This window comes from Coenobita brevimanus, chromosome 93, assembly GCF_032717465.1.
Source record: "Coenobita brevimanus isolate Jiangsu-jjx chromosome 93, ASM3271746v2, whole genome shotgun sequence".
Lineage (NCBI taxonomy): Eukaryota > Metazoa > Arthropoda > Malacostraca > Decapoda > Coenobitidae > Coenobita > Coenobita brevimanus.
The window spans coordinates 23,832,962-23,848,158 of NC_137046.1; the positions used below are offsets into that span (position 1 = coordinate 23,832,962).

A 15,197-nucleotide genomic window follows, 5' to 3' on the forward strand; every position below is an offset into this window, starting at 1 on the left:
CAGGTATGGCTTTGATATCTTAGTACATGCTGTACAATGGACTTTCATCTGCAATGCGATATTTGGAGAGCGTGACCCTCCCAATGATTTTTTTTGGGGGGTCAGTCCCCTTTACCAAACTGAAAATGATCAGAAATAGGGGAAAGTGAGCACATGGATTTCAACCAAATCGGCATGCATATCACAGGACTGGGTCTGCAGTTTCCATGTTTGAATGCACAGGTAGAAACTGCACTTCTACGTTTATTATTATTATTATTATTATTATTATTATTCGTAATAGTAGTATAAAAATCGTTTATGTCGCTTATACTCTTTCAATGGTACAGGTTTATACATAGGGATGCATCCGCAATCCATGAAATAGTGCATCAGTTTACAATAGCCCAATCTATCTTACAATGTTTTAACAGAACATGACATTTTATTTAATCCATTTATTTCGTATTCCATGACAGGAGTTTGGCAGTGAAAAATATATAAACCATGTAAAACAGCAGTCATTGTTAACATTCATTTCGTAATGTCATATTTTTCTTTGATAAGTTAGATTTATGTGCCATACATGGATAGGCTAGAGAGAATGTTACATACTATTTAAAAATGACGGTAATCACTATTAATGATGTTCTAGTGGTGCCTGTGTTGCCAGATGGAAGCCCAGAAGGTTTAAATGCCGAAAATATTGATTTTCTGACTAACATTCAAGAGAGAGAGAGAGAGAGAGAGAGAGACGCCAGGGAAGGATTGAGTCAGGAAATAGATAACATACAATTTTGTAACTGACTGGCAAAAGGAATATGAAACAATGATGCAGGTATAGACAGTACCTTTAATAACTGATATACGGCAAGGATATTAATGAAACTGTAACACAGGTATAAAGCTGGCTGGCCTTGATAATCGATCCGGGTCAAACGGACTCTGTCCAGATGAAATGCAAGTCAACAGTGAGTCATGGATATACATCACAGTGATGAACGTGGTGAAAAAGAAATGCGCGTGCTTAGCGCTGCCACCACTAACCTCTGCCTAATACATATACGGTATATATATATATATATATATATATATATATATATATATATATATATATATATATATAGATATATATAGATATATATAGATATATATATAGATATATATATATATATATATATATATATATATATATATATATATATATATATATATATAGATATAAATATATATAGATAGACAGAGATAGATAGTCACTGACTAATATATATAAATCATCTGTCTACTTAGTACTTCGGAAAATAACGTTGTCAGTATATATTTAGGCCGTTTCAATCATATGGCACTATAGTAATCATTATTAATGATGTATCAGTCATGGAAATAGAGAAGTATGTTATGGATCAACAAATGTAGACGAAATAGTGTGATACAGATAATAGAATATAAGTGAACATATCATCTCAAAATATAAATCAGTGTGTGTGGCGGCAAGCAGAAGTTATAATACGTTTCGTCGTGGTAATACTATGAATTATAAACAACCCTGACGATTCACCTCTTGCCTCCTGATTCAGTGAAACAAATCATCATCAGGGGGTTGAGCAACCAATTCATATGGAGAAAAAATGGCTTACGAAACATGAGAAATGTGAGTGTCTTTTATATCATGCAGTGTATAGATAAGAATGACCTGATGATACACGCAGCTCAGTCATACACCTGTGACAGAGGGTTTTCAACTGTTTTGGCCTAATATTATTTAACACATCTGTATTTACATTGTATACGTCCGAGTTTATGTGCTCGTTGGTCAGTCTGTAACATACAATGTTACCAGAACCACATGGTATTAAGCCCTCCAATCGAGGATGTTCTTTTCTAAGTGAGTGTACCTTGAATCTACATTTCTGATACACATTGTTCTATGCCATTTATCACTTATAAAAAAAAAAACATCCATAGCATCAGTATTAGTATCAGGTTAAGAAACAAAAGAATAAGGGCATGCATAGATGTTTATTTTTTTTTTAGATTAACACATATTGAATGAGATAGCTAACTTGATAGCCCATAGACTCAGGCATTGTTGTCATAACAAAAATAGATGTAAATTGCAGTTAATTTTCAGGTAGGCTTTGGCTCACTGGTACCAGTTCCATCCTGCGCATAAGTACACAGCGATAAAAAACAGTGGAAGGGTGGTAGCAACAAGAGAGATGAACACAGTGCTGAGGGAAAAAAAATATGAGAATATGGAAGTAATTGGCTGTCCCTGGTGGCAAGAGAGATGAAGAAATATATTATATCTACTGAACAGCAAAATGATGATGCCTTCAGTGTCTTGTAAGTATGTGTCCTTACAGACAAATAAGGCAATAACTGTTTCATACACAGACCTATAATTCGACTGCACGTTTCAAGTTGCAGCATTGTGGCCGAGCAGAGACCTGATGCCTTGTGTTCTTGGTGTTTATTTGAACTGGATGCCGAAGTCAAAATTTTCTTTGATCCAGGCGTCCATGTGAGCCTCCAGCTCGGGGGTGAACTTATTCTGCCAGTCGTTGCTCTCCCCTGTGGGAGGGAAAGGCAAGTGGGTTTCGGGTTGTAGTGCAGTTTTAGGGGTCTAATGGGGTTGTATGGGTGTGGCTGGGTGCTTTGGGTATAGTGGGGTGCTGTGAGTGTGATGGAATGCCGTGGTGGAGTGCTGTGGGCTTTATTGAGTGTTAGGGATGAGGTGGGATGTTAGGGTTTTGATGTGGTGCTAAGGGTGTAATTGGGTATTAGAGATGTGGTGGTGTGTTAGGTATGTGGTGTAGTGTTAGGGTTGTTGTTGTTGGTATTGGTGGTGGTGGTGGTGTTTTGTTGTTGGATAACCCCAGTCTGTCAGGCCGAGCAGACTTGGAATGTTCTGGGTGGGGTGAATTGTTGGGATATAGAGGGGTGCAAGAGGTGTAGTGGAATGTTATAGGTATGATGGGGTGTTTTGGGAGTGGTAGGGTGTTAGGGGTGTGGTGGGGAGGTAGGAGTGTTGTGAGATGATGGCGTACAGTAGACTTCTGCAGTATGATAAGAGGTTTTAGTGTTGGATTTACAAGACTCCTGGTGAACGGTGAATCAACCAAAGTATTGTTTTACTACAAAATCATTCCTAGATCGAGGTCAAGTAGTACGTGTGTGTGTGTGTGTGTGTGTGTGTGTGTGTGTGTGTGTGTGTGTGTGTGTGTGTGTGTGTGTGTGTGTGTCAGGGAGGAGGCGGTGTCTGTACCATATATATCTTGTTTGGTGATGGGGATCATGACTGTTGTTAACGTTAACTCGCCTGTGCTTTTTATGTAGTGCGTCTCTATTTTTCAAAGAAAACACACACACACACACACACACACACACACACACACACACACACACACACACACACACACACACACACACAAAATGCATAATTCAAGTCAGTTAAAACGCACAGAACTGTATGAGTTCAAATGAAGCCCTTAATCTTAGAATGAAGCACGCAGCTGATAGACCTCTGTAGGTGGGAGCCCCACTATCCACTCACTTGATATAATAACTATCCTTAGATAACTTTACGCCGAATGAAAAGTTAAATGATTTCTTGCAGCCTAGGAAATCATTTGATACTCTGAGCTGCGGTCGCATAACCAAATGGACGTCTGGTGGTCAAGTGGGTTTAGGCATTGCCGCTGAATGTAGTCCACAAGGTAACCTATCAGAAGGCTGGCTGGGGGTTTATTGCTCATGGCCAAGCAATTGGTCACTCTCACTTTAAATGTCAGCACTGAGTAGCCTAACCTTGGGCCTGACGGGGCTATAAATTATCAGATAACAGATAAAGCAAACTCTTTACTCACATATCGCTGCATCATCATGTTGTACCTTTTCAGTTGCTCCCCTAATCTGGTTCGTGCGTGTATGGATACCACCGAGAGTGTCATTAATTGCGCCGTCAGTAACTTCATCCAGGCTATCTATTACGTCATCCAGTCCAGCATCTGGGATATACAACTACTTTCTTTTAGCACTGTAAGTGCCCTGCTGCAAAGCCCCACCAGCTGACCACAGATAATGGAGTACGCCATGAGTTGTTTATTGAAGTTCTTCCTCAACATCTATTAAAATCTGATATATATGATTCGATGATGAATGTATGATACTTAACATCCTGTGTTTTCTAACACCATATTGCCCTGGACGGAAGGAATTTTGTATAACTGATATATTTAAAACGCTAGAAAGAGTATCCAGTGTTGGGTAAATTCCAATAGGCTAATCGTGCATACCGGCGTTGCCTGGGAACTGGATGGCCATTTCCCCTGTGGGGGAAGACCCCCCGGTCTCATTTTACTCTCAGAACCTATATTCCTCCTTGAACCCATTTTCCCAGGGATATATCCCCCATGAACATCCTCCTACCATGGAGCTATTTTCCCACTACTGACCCATCCACCAATGCTTCCTACCCACCCTCCTCATCCACCCACCCACCTACCCTACCCATCAACCCACCTACCTTCCTAACCACCCTGCCCACCTACTCACTCATGCATCCTGCTCATCTACGTATCCATACACGCTGTTCCACCCATTCTTGCCCAGTCACCCCATCTGTCCTGCCCCACGACACCAATCCGTCCACCTCTCCTACCCGTTGTAGTTAATAACAATAGGGTTGTAGAAGTTTTAAAAATAACTCTACGGTAATTGTTTACCATGTTTCCACCATGTTGATTTTATTATTTCTAATTAGTTCCTAACTTGGCCATCAGGGGCGCCACTTCAGCAACTGTAATGTACACATTTAAATTCGTTGAATAAAGTTAGTTGGTTCAAAAGCTCTGTATCCATACCCAAATATTTCTATAGGGCAGTGGTTCTCAACCGGGGGTCCAAGGGGTTCATGGAAGAATTTCAAGGGGTCCATAGAAAATGGAAGTTCTTGAAAGTTCAAATAAGGTAAACATGAGACTGATCGTTTTCGCCTACTTATATATATACAGTATTAAGCAATATTTTTGCTATGTATTTTACTTTAAAACAATAAAGTGTGCTGAACTGAATGTCTCCTGTTTTCATAAACATGCAGTTTAAGCAGCATTACAATGCATGGCGTGTGGCATATGAATGTATGTATTTGTTGCGGAAATAGCTGCTATCAATTTTGGTGGCTCGACCTATTTTGTTGAAGGGGTCCATAGGTGAAAACGTGGTTGGAAAACGGGGAAGGAGACAAAAAAGGTTGGGAACCACTGCCATAGAGGATATACAGACATTCAAACATTTATATATATATATATATATATATATATATATATATATATATATATATATATATATATATATATAGGGTGTCTGCCCTTTCCTCTCCTCCATCCTTCTTTCCTTCCATCCTCTTCTGTCTTCCTTTCCTTCATTCTTTCCTTGTCCTTCTGCCTACGGGTAACTTTACACTCCCTCTTCTGTCTTTCTTTCCTTCATTCTTTCCTCTTCCTTCTGCCTGTGGGTGACTCTACACTGAGTGACAAGCCAAATGGTTTCCTGTACACCTGGAAACCATTTACTGCGCTGGGTGGTAACCATATAACCAAATTGTGGCGCCTGGTGGTTTAGTGGGTAATTATTGCACTCCAATCAGATTGAGCCGGTGAAGGTTTATATCCAAGGGTTGGTTGGGTTGATTGCTCATGTAATGCCACACAGGGATGAGAGAGGCTGGTCACTCTCATCTTAAATGTCGGGACCAACTTCCTAGCCCCAGGCTCCTACGCTTCTCATGGGGCAGTGTAGGATTGGATTATGGGTGGATGGATATATATATATATATATATATATATATATATATATATATATGTATATAATCAACAGTCGAACAAGGCGGTACTCCCAAGGTGGATGGAAAGCTTGGAAAGCTAATGGCAGGGAGAGCTGGAGCTCCCGTTTCATCAGCCCTCGGGACTAGCTACTGACCATCCCTTTTGCTGAACTTTTTCAGGGTTTCAGTGACACAGAAAGTAGGACAACGTGCTCTATAATACAAGTTCCTCTCACTGGTAACACCAAACTACATGCTCATTACACACTTCACTTCCTATTCAAAATTTAACAAAGAGAATGGCATCTAATAACCAAGTATCGGAATCTCCGGGGAGGGGGACCATAAATGCCCTCACCATCCGCCCCTCTCCCGGTGACGATGCAGCGAGATGCCTGGAACCACTGTCTGACTGTTTTTCATTTCTGCAACATTCACGGCCCTTCAGCAAACTTTCTTTCTGTTGAGCACAACCTCTCCTCCTGTAAACCTCACTTCTTCTCAACTGAGATTTAGCTGTCTGAGGCGACTGACAGCAAACTCTTCCCTGTATCCTCCTACTTTCTCTATATTCGCTTCAGAGCCAAAGGTGGCTGTTGTGTAAAAGTACACGACGGTATATCTTGGTCATGTGTTCCTGAACTTGCTTCTGAATTCTCTACTTTCTGGCCTCGGCATTAATGACATTCTCTGACTAAATATATCTGTGCTGTTTACTTATCCCCTTATTGTGCTGACGACAAAAAATTCTTTGACTATTTTACTTCAAACTTGGAACAGTCCTACCGTATCCGGTTTTCTTTTCCTTGAAATCTCCATTCTAAGAGATTTCAGTGTTCACCACCACCTTTGGTTCTCCTCTCCTTTCACTGATCCACCTGGTGAACAAGACTACATCTTTTCTGTCCTTAATGACCCAGAGCAGCTTGTACAGCACCCTACCCATATCTCTGACCATTTTGGAGAGAGTTGCAACATACTTGACCTCTCCCTTATAACTATCCTTCTGCTTACACTGTTAGTTTTTCCTACCCATGGGGCTCCTCTGATCGAAACCTTATTACCTTAACTAGTCCTATTGCTCCAGTAAGGCCTGTGGACCCTCCCAACAAGTGTCGGTTGTGGCATTTTTGAGCTGATTGGGAAGCCCTCAGGCAGTACTTCTTTGACTTTCCGGAGAATGATCATTGCTTCCATGGCCAGGAGCCATCTGTGTGTGCTTTGCGCATTATAGAGGTTATTCTCTCAGGCATGAATGCATACATTCCTTTCTCACATCTTTTGACTAATGCAAAAAAGCCTTGGTTTAAACACGCTTATTCTAATGCTGTCCACAACAAGGAGAAAACCTATAAAAGGTACCGGAGCCAACCCACCCCTGAATCACATCTTTTTTTATATTTCTGCCCGGAATCATGCTAAGTCTGTACTTCACTCTGCTAAAAATAATTCCACCCGTACAAAATGCTCACAACTCTCCAACTCGAACTCTTCCCGCTCCTTCTCGCACCTTGCCAAAAACCTTTTCTAGCAACTTTACCGCAACATCCTTCCCTCCTCTTTTCTACTCTGATAGCTCCGTAGCTATTTCTTCTACTGATAAAGCAGATCTCCTCCTCCAATTCCACCTTAGACGGTTCTGGTGCTTTTCCTTCATCATTTTCTCCCTCTGACTTCCTCATGGCTGACATTAAGATTTCATCAGTTAATGTATTTTCTGCCGTCACTGGCCTCAATACTAACAAGGCTTATGGGCCTGAAGGGGTCCCTTCTGTTGTCCTCAAGAACTGTGCATTTGTGCCTACACCCTGCCTAGGAAAACTTTTTCGCCTTTGTCTATCAACTTGTACCTTTCTTTCTTGCTGAAAGTTCGCTCTCATTCAGCTTGTCCCAAAGAAGGGTGACCATTCCCAGCTTTCTAACTATCGCCCAATTGCTTTAACATCCTGTACGTCAAGTCGCCTAAGGCACAGGTTATTGGTTCTGGAACAATCCCACACCATAGAAAACCGTGCCATAGATATAACTAAACTTATGGGAAAAATGGAATTTGATTCTGGACGTTCACCCAAAGTCCCCCTTCTCACCCCACCTCTCCCCATTTGCCCCCACTTGGTACAGGCACACAATCAAGCAATCAGTCAATGCATGCATTACACGTAACAATAGGTATAAAAAACGGGAGGGTGATCAGCCTTTTGTCTACTTGGGCATAATAGTCGTTTGTAAAACTGGTATAAACTGGTTAGTGACGAAGCACCTACCTCTGAGCTGAGATGAAGTATAATGCCTGCCATCATCATCATCATGTATATAAGAATGATTATTAATGTGTTAAATGTGAGTTTTGTTGACACTTGAGCATAGAAACTTCATCAAATAAACTTCTTCAATCAATGCTGGACCAGGGAGCCTCCACCATCTTTAATGTTTTGGTCAGTCACCAGATCAGCTGACTGACCAAAACATTAAAAGATAGTAGAGGCTCCCTGGTCCAGCATTGACTGAAGAAGTTTATTTGATGAAATTTCTATGCTCAAGTGTCAACAAAACTCACATTTAACAGATTAATAATCAATATTATATAAGAGATGATGATGGCAGGCATTATACTTCGTCTTAGCTCAGACGTAGGTGCTTCTTCACTGACCCCTTCATAACGGTTTTATGAACAAACCTATAAACTAGTCACAATACCCAAAGAATCTTTAATGTTTCATTACTTAACACAATGAATTTGGTGAAGTTTAACTTCCTCATACGAGAGAAAAAGGTCCACAGTTGGAGCACTTGTAGTATGGAGCTGAAGTGGTCTCCATCTTCTTTGTTTACAAACAGGTTGCCCGGGCGTTTCAAACCTTGCCGTGCCATAGCTATTTTATGCGCGTGGTTCGTTTTGGGGGGGTTCTGGCACCTTGCCATGTTATAGAAAACCGCGGCATGGATGTCTGTGCCATAGGCGACTTGACTGTATCTAAAAAAATTTCGAGTCTACTCTTAACCCGCTCCGTCCTGGCTGATTTTTCACCAATGACCCGCCCCAATCCCGGCCGATTTTTTTTTTTTTTTTTTGGCACAAGCCTCTTCTTTTTATGAGAAACATTGGAAAATACCCCCCCCCCCCAAAAAAAAGCTCATCTGAGCTTGTAAGTGTGCTGTGTACGTGATCTCGTGATCATCCGAACACCATCTTCTGGCTCGTGCTGCTGTTGTCACGTTTTCTATGGTAGGGGTAACTATTGGAAGCCACTCAGAATAGGTAGATATTTGTTCATTTGGTACGAATTTATATGTAGTACAAAAATATATTGGTTTTCACACAATAATATAGGCGATATAAGCGTTGTTTCACTCACCGAATACAACAAAATCGCCAAATTCTTGCACAATTAACTCACTATGACAATTGTTTCAACTTACACTCTGTTAATCAACTTATATTATACTTTTCCACAAACATTATACAGTACCAGTTTCCACCTTACAGAACTGTTATCACATATTTACAGGGTTTACTATTATAGTAAGCATCATATTGCAGTGCGCACACAGTATCAGTAATGTACTAGGGTGTGGTAGTCCCTGAAGAAGCTCTATGCACAATTCAATGTTGCATTCAACACACTCGTACTTCATGTCTCTTCTCTGAGTGGTTGGTCTTACTTTGGAGTGACTGCATACATGACAGTGGCACTGGGGCTAGGATGGTTCGGTTGAGGAGGGATGGTGGTGGGGAAGTGGTGTCTGGAGAGATGTAGGGGAGTCTGGCCGGTAGTGGCGGGGCAGGGGCGTTGGTGGGGGCTGTCTTCTGCATATTTGGAGATTATTTCCAGGGACAGCTCCCTCACAAACTCCTCGAAGGTCTCTGAGGCACCCATAGTCAAGGCGTGGAGGTAGTGGGCGTTGAGGATCGTGATGTCCAGCAAGTGGCACAATCCACACTAGAAATCACGGAGTCAGACTGGTCAACTTGCCTCATACTGACATTATAGTCAATTACTGACTCCGGTTTCCAAATGTGGAGCCTCCTTTTGCTGTGGTAATCCACAGAGTTGGTGCGGTGCATCAGGGTGCGGTGTACCATTGACAGGGGAAAGACTTCCCTGTTTGGTTCCAGACGGTGGGAGGATGTTATTTGCCTTGAAAAGTATCACCTCGTTCTTGTCAAGCTTCTTTCCAACCTTGACCATATGCCGACAGTTTTTCTTGACTGTGCCACAGACTCCGGTGTCGTGAAGGTGGAGGTACTGAGTGAGAAGGGGACTAGTGTACCAGTTGTCCAGGTACAAGACATGACCACGATGAAGGTACTCCTCAATCATAGTCTTCACCACGGCCCCTGAGAGTCCTGTACTCCGATCTTCTGTTATGTCTGTCTGTGTGCCGGTGTACAAGACTATGTCTCGCACATAACCAGTTTTACAGTCACACATAACGAAGATCTTGGACCCAAAATGGTGTCTCTTGCTGGGTATGTACTGGCAAAAAGAAATATTGTCCCTCCACAACACGAGACTTTTGTCTATGACCAGGTCTCTGTAAGAATAGAAGGATGAGCGGAACTTCTCCCGCAGGTGATCAAATACCATCCTTATTCTCCTCATTCTATCATCGTCATAAGCATTACCAGGGTTCTCAGCATCATAAAAGTGGAGGTGGCTCAGAATTTTTTGAAATCTATTATGACCAATTACCTTGCCAAAGAAAGGTGTGTTGATCATAGGGTCTGTAGACCAGTATGCCGGAAATTGGTTTCTCCTTACAATATCCATCAAGAGAACCAGGACAAGAAAGAGGAACATCTCACCTGTGGTTACTGGGTAGTCATACTGGTGGGAGTGCCAGCTCATTGTTCCTTCACGCTCACTTTCTTGATGCTGTCTGCTAGCGAAAGTGTTGGTCTGCTCCACAATTCGCTCCAAAAACTCCTTGCTGAAGTATAAGTGGAAGAAATTCAGCCTGATGGAGCGTGCATGAAGGCCAGGAGCTGTAGAGCCAGACCGCCACTTTTCCATGGAGCAGTGAATGATGGGAGTGAAATCACTCCCATCTTCCCAGTATCATGACACACCGGCGTCTCCATCATCGCCTTCGTCGAGGTGGGGAGGAGAGGGTGGTGGGGGTGGTTGGGGAGGTGGAGAGTGGTGCCCTTCCCCACTTGCACTCCTCTTCCCTCTCCCTTTCCCTTCCCTTTGGTTCCTTTCTCCACATCACGGGGCTGTAGGGAGAAAGAGTGGGAAGCTTGCTGGGGGAAAGAGGTGCTGGGGAGTGGCTGCTCCCCACCTGCTTACTCCCCAGGTGCACCATGTGTTCACCCAGGAGCTGCCTCCCTGCCACCACCACTTTCCCTTTCACTATTCATGCCCATCCCACCATTCGTGCCTTCCCCAGACAAAGCACTAGGCCCATACCTTATTTTTCTCCTCGCCACCCCTTCAGGTCCCTGCGGCGAAATCCTCCCCCTCCCCAACCACGAGGGAACACCACGACCTACAGCTCCGTCCTCGTCCTCGTCCTTGTCCTCGTCAGACCCTTCGTCCACAGGCTGGAGAGAGGTGCATGCATGTGGTTGGGGTCCAAGCAGGCCTTCCCTAGCCCTATGGTACCTACCATAACGCACTTTCCTTGGCGATGGCACCTCCTCATCAATGCTGCTTGTTTCATCATTCAGCACCATGTAATCTTTGTCCTCCACATTGTCATTGACTGGGGAATCACTCTCGCCTGTGAAGGCATTAAGGGTGACTTGAATTTCGTCTTTGGATAGACCGCAGCATGACATGTCTTTACTGGGTCACTGCTAACAGGTGACTGACTGAGACAATGGCGTGCGGGGGTCACGCGGGGTCGAGGAGTGTCACCACCTGGTTGCGGGTAGAGGAAGGTCTCCCACATATGCCTACCAAAAATCACCAGGAAAACTTTAAAAATGTGCAAATGATGGACTTCGCAATTGTAGAAATTATCGGTACGTCATCAATTCTCAGCTTGAAAAAAAGTTGTGACGTACCCATAAGTCGTGGGGACATGGAGGGTTAACAGAAAAGTTTTAAAGCATTTTTCCCACCACAAACTTCTTTCTGATCGTCAGTATGGGTTCCGCCAGGGAAACTCCACTGGTGATCTTCTCACCTCCCTTTCAGACTCCTGGTCATCCTCCTTTCGGGACTTTGGCGAAAGCTTTGTCATTGCCCTTGACATCTCAAAGGCTTTCGATCGAGTTGGGCATCAATCTTTAATTTCCAAACTGTCCTCTTATGGTTTCTATCCTTCTGTCTGTGCCATCATCTCTACCTTACTTTCTGGTTGTTGTATAGCTGCCATTGTAGATGGCTACCATTCATTTCCTTGAGCTATCAATAATGGTGTTCCTCAGGGCTCAGTCCTGTCACCAACTCTCTTCCTTTTATTCATCAGTGATCTTGTAAGCTGTAAATCTGACACTGTCCACTCGTAGACTGATGACTCCATCCTTCACCTTTTCATTCGTTTTCCACAGCATCCATCTTAGCAGTTACTTCAACAAACAAGGGATGAGGCAGTGGCACACCTAATGTCTAACTTGGCTGCTATCTCTGATTGGGGTAAAAGTAACCTCTTTTTTTTTTTTTTTTTTTTTTTTAATGCATCATAAACTCAGTTCTTACATCTGTCAACCCAACATCTTCCACAGGAGTGCCCTCTAATTTTGAATAATATCCAACATATTCCTGCATCATCTTTAAATATACTTGAGGTTTCATTCTTTCAGGATTTATCTTGGAAAGATCATATTAAATCTCTTGTAAAATCTGCCTGCAAGAGATTAGGTGTGCTAAGCCAATTCCATACCTTCTTTACCCTTGCACCATTGTTGACTTTATAGATGGGTTATGTTCGCTTATGTAGAATACAACTTTCATGTGTGGGGAGACTCCCCCAATGTAGCTCTTCTCAATAGGGTGGAGTCAAAGGCTTTTCGTCTCTTTAACTCTCCTCCTCTTACTGGCTCCCTTTAACCTCTCTCTCTCTTCGCCACACTGTTACATCTTTATCTCTTTTCTATCGCTACTTCAACGGTCACTGCTCCTCCGAACTGTCTGCTTGCATCCCTCCACCTCTACAACAGGCGCATAGCACCCATTTAGCAACAAACTCTAATCTCTTTTCTGTCCACCTCTCTAATGCAAGAGTTAACTGTTACTCCCAGTCTTTCATTTATGCAACAGGTCAACTCTTGAACTGTCTCCCTCTGTCTGTATTTCCTACTTCCTGTGATCTCCAGTCTTTCAAATGCAGTGTGTCCAGGCATCTGAAAATGAACGGATCTTGAATTTGGGTGTCTTTTTTTTTTTTTTTTTTTTCTTGGAAGGAACGGTTTGTGGGCTTCTGGCCTTTGGTTTCTTCTTCCTTGCATATATATATATATATATATATATATATATATATATATATATATATATATATATATGGATTAACTCTAGTGAGACGAGACATTACAACAGAATATTTGCATTATAGTCTGAGACAATATCGTGCTTGGTCTTTATATTAATCCTGTCACCAATGACCGTCGTTGCTGATGACAAACCTTCCCAATAAGTCAGTCCTGTTAATAATAATAATAAAAAATTGCATTACTAGCTTCAGTAAGTATCTCCTCAATGTGAAGCTGAAGTTAACGTGTACTGCAAGCAAGTGAAAAAGTTTCCTGTAGAGCGCAAGTAGCTAATCAATAATTTTCATGAGGTTTGCCAGCAATCTGAAATCTGGAAGAAATCATTGAGTGTTAAGGATGTGGTGGGGTGTCTGTGTAAGAGGCATTGTATAGACTGTGAGAAGAAGGGGAGGTCAGGGATATGCAGGAATGACCGGGAGTGTAAGTGCTGGTCTAGTGATATGTAGGGTGCCAGATGAATCAACGCTGTACAGGGTAAAGGCAGAGCCAAAGAGCTTTTTTATACACATATTTTTAAAACTGAAGAATCGATACCACATTACAGTTACTTCAAATTAATGTTTCTCCAACTGCTGTAGAGAGCATCTGCAGCGATTAAACTCCAAGTTACCCATAAAATACACACACTTGATGTGTATGGTTAGGTAGTACACCATTCTATTACATTATACAATACTGATCAAAGTGACATCACATAAATACGAAATTAAATTAACTAGAGTTTCTTTTTGGTTTGGTTGTGTATTTAGTTTAATTTTAAAGTAGGGTAAAATGGCCAGAGAACTCTTGGATATTGCCTCACCTCGCCTGAAGAATCCACCCTCACTCTGGAGCACTTCCGGGACTGCAAAATGGTCGTAAACTATGTCCCGAGCTTTCATTTGATTGAAGGACGTGTGTTCCGCAACCTGCCATAAAATAATTTGCTTATTTAGGTTGTTACAAACTCACATTACATGCACCAATGAACAGAGATGATTTTTGGAAGGATTACTAGATAGAGAGTAACATGGATGACTCCGCAGGAGTAATCATTCACATTTATAAGCTTATCATGATTAAATCGCTCTCACTAAACTTTCATCATTTATAAGCTTATCATGATTAAATCGCTGTCACGAAACTTCATCTTATTTCAGTTTTTTCACATTCAGTGCTGCAGAGTGACACCTTCACGTGGTGGTACCGATGTGACCGGATGATGAACCGCAAAAAGAGGAGCAACTCTGGCTTGCTTTTCACCGGGTTCATGTTCAGAAGAGTCTGGGGTTGCTACTACTACTGCTGCTACTGGTCATGCCTACACTTTCACCTTTTCACCCTCTCTTCTGCCTTTACATTCACCCACACATACTTTGGCACCAGTGGCTTGTTCAGGACTATGTTGTGGGGTTGGGGTAAGGGTCTGAATTTTAGATATCATTATTTTTGGAGTATAGCTGCTTGGAAGGTATTATAACAGAATATAGACAATTTTTCGATCTCTAATAGGAAGCAACATAAGAAACCACAACTAAATGACTAGGCTATGTGTCTACATATACTGATGCATTTGAATGATGTTATCACGGAGTGTGGTAGCATTCCGTAAGTAGGAATGGTGCAAGTTCAAAATGGCGTCCTGTGTCATAGGGAATACGAGCATTTGCGCGAAAACTGTCGCAGAACCCAGTCCTATGATTATAAACTAAAATACCTTCGCTATTCAAACGCAAAATTACTCGGAAAATCTTGCTAATCATCGTAGGAGTTGCAAAATCAAACTACAAAAATATCGAGTTTGTTCTTTCTTTCGTCTTCATCAGTCATAACTCCAAAATAAAAAAAAAAGGCGTAGGCGAACGTACTATACACAAAAACGCTGCTTGTCAAGTGTAGATGTTTCTTTTGATGTTTAGAAAAGCATTCAGGCAAGGTTCGCGAGTTACGGCCTGAAAACTGCATCGCGGTCAC

The 15,197-nt window shown here is 42.1% G+C and overlaps 1 long non-coding RNA gene across 1 annotated transcript; it reads right to left on the minus strand.

Annotated features, from left to right (window-relative positions):
• Window positions 1–2,398: 2,398 nt before the first annotated feature.
• On the minus strand, window positions 2,399–14,148 carry LOC145412608 (uncharacterized). The gene is made up of 2 exons (XR_013899588.1): window positions 14,047–14,148; window positions 2,399–2,553 (listed from the first exon to the last, which is right to left on the minus strand). It is a non-coding gene; the product is annotated as an uncharacterized LOC145412608 (long non-coding RNA).
• Window positions 14,149–15,197: the final 1,049 nt, after the last annotated feature.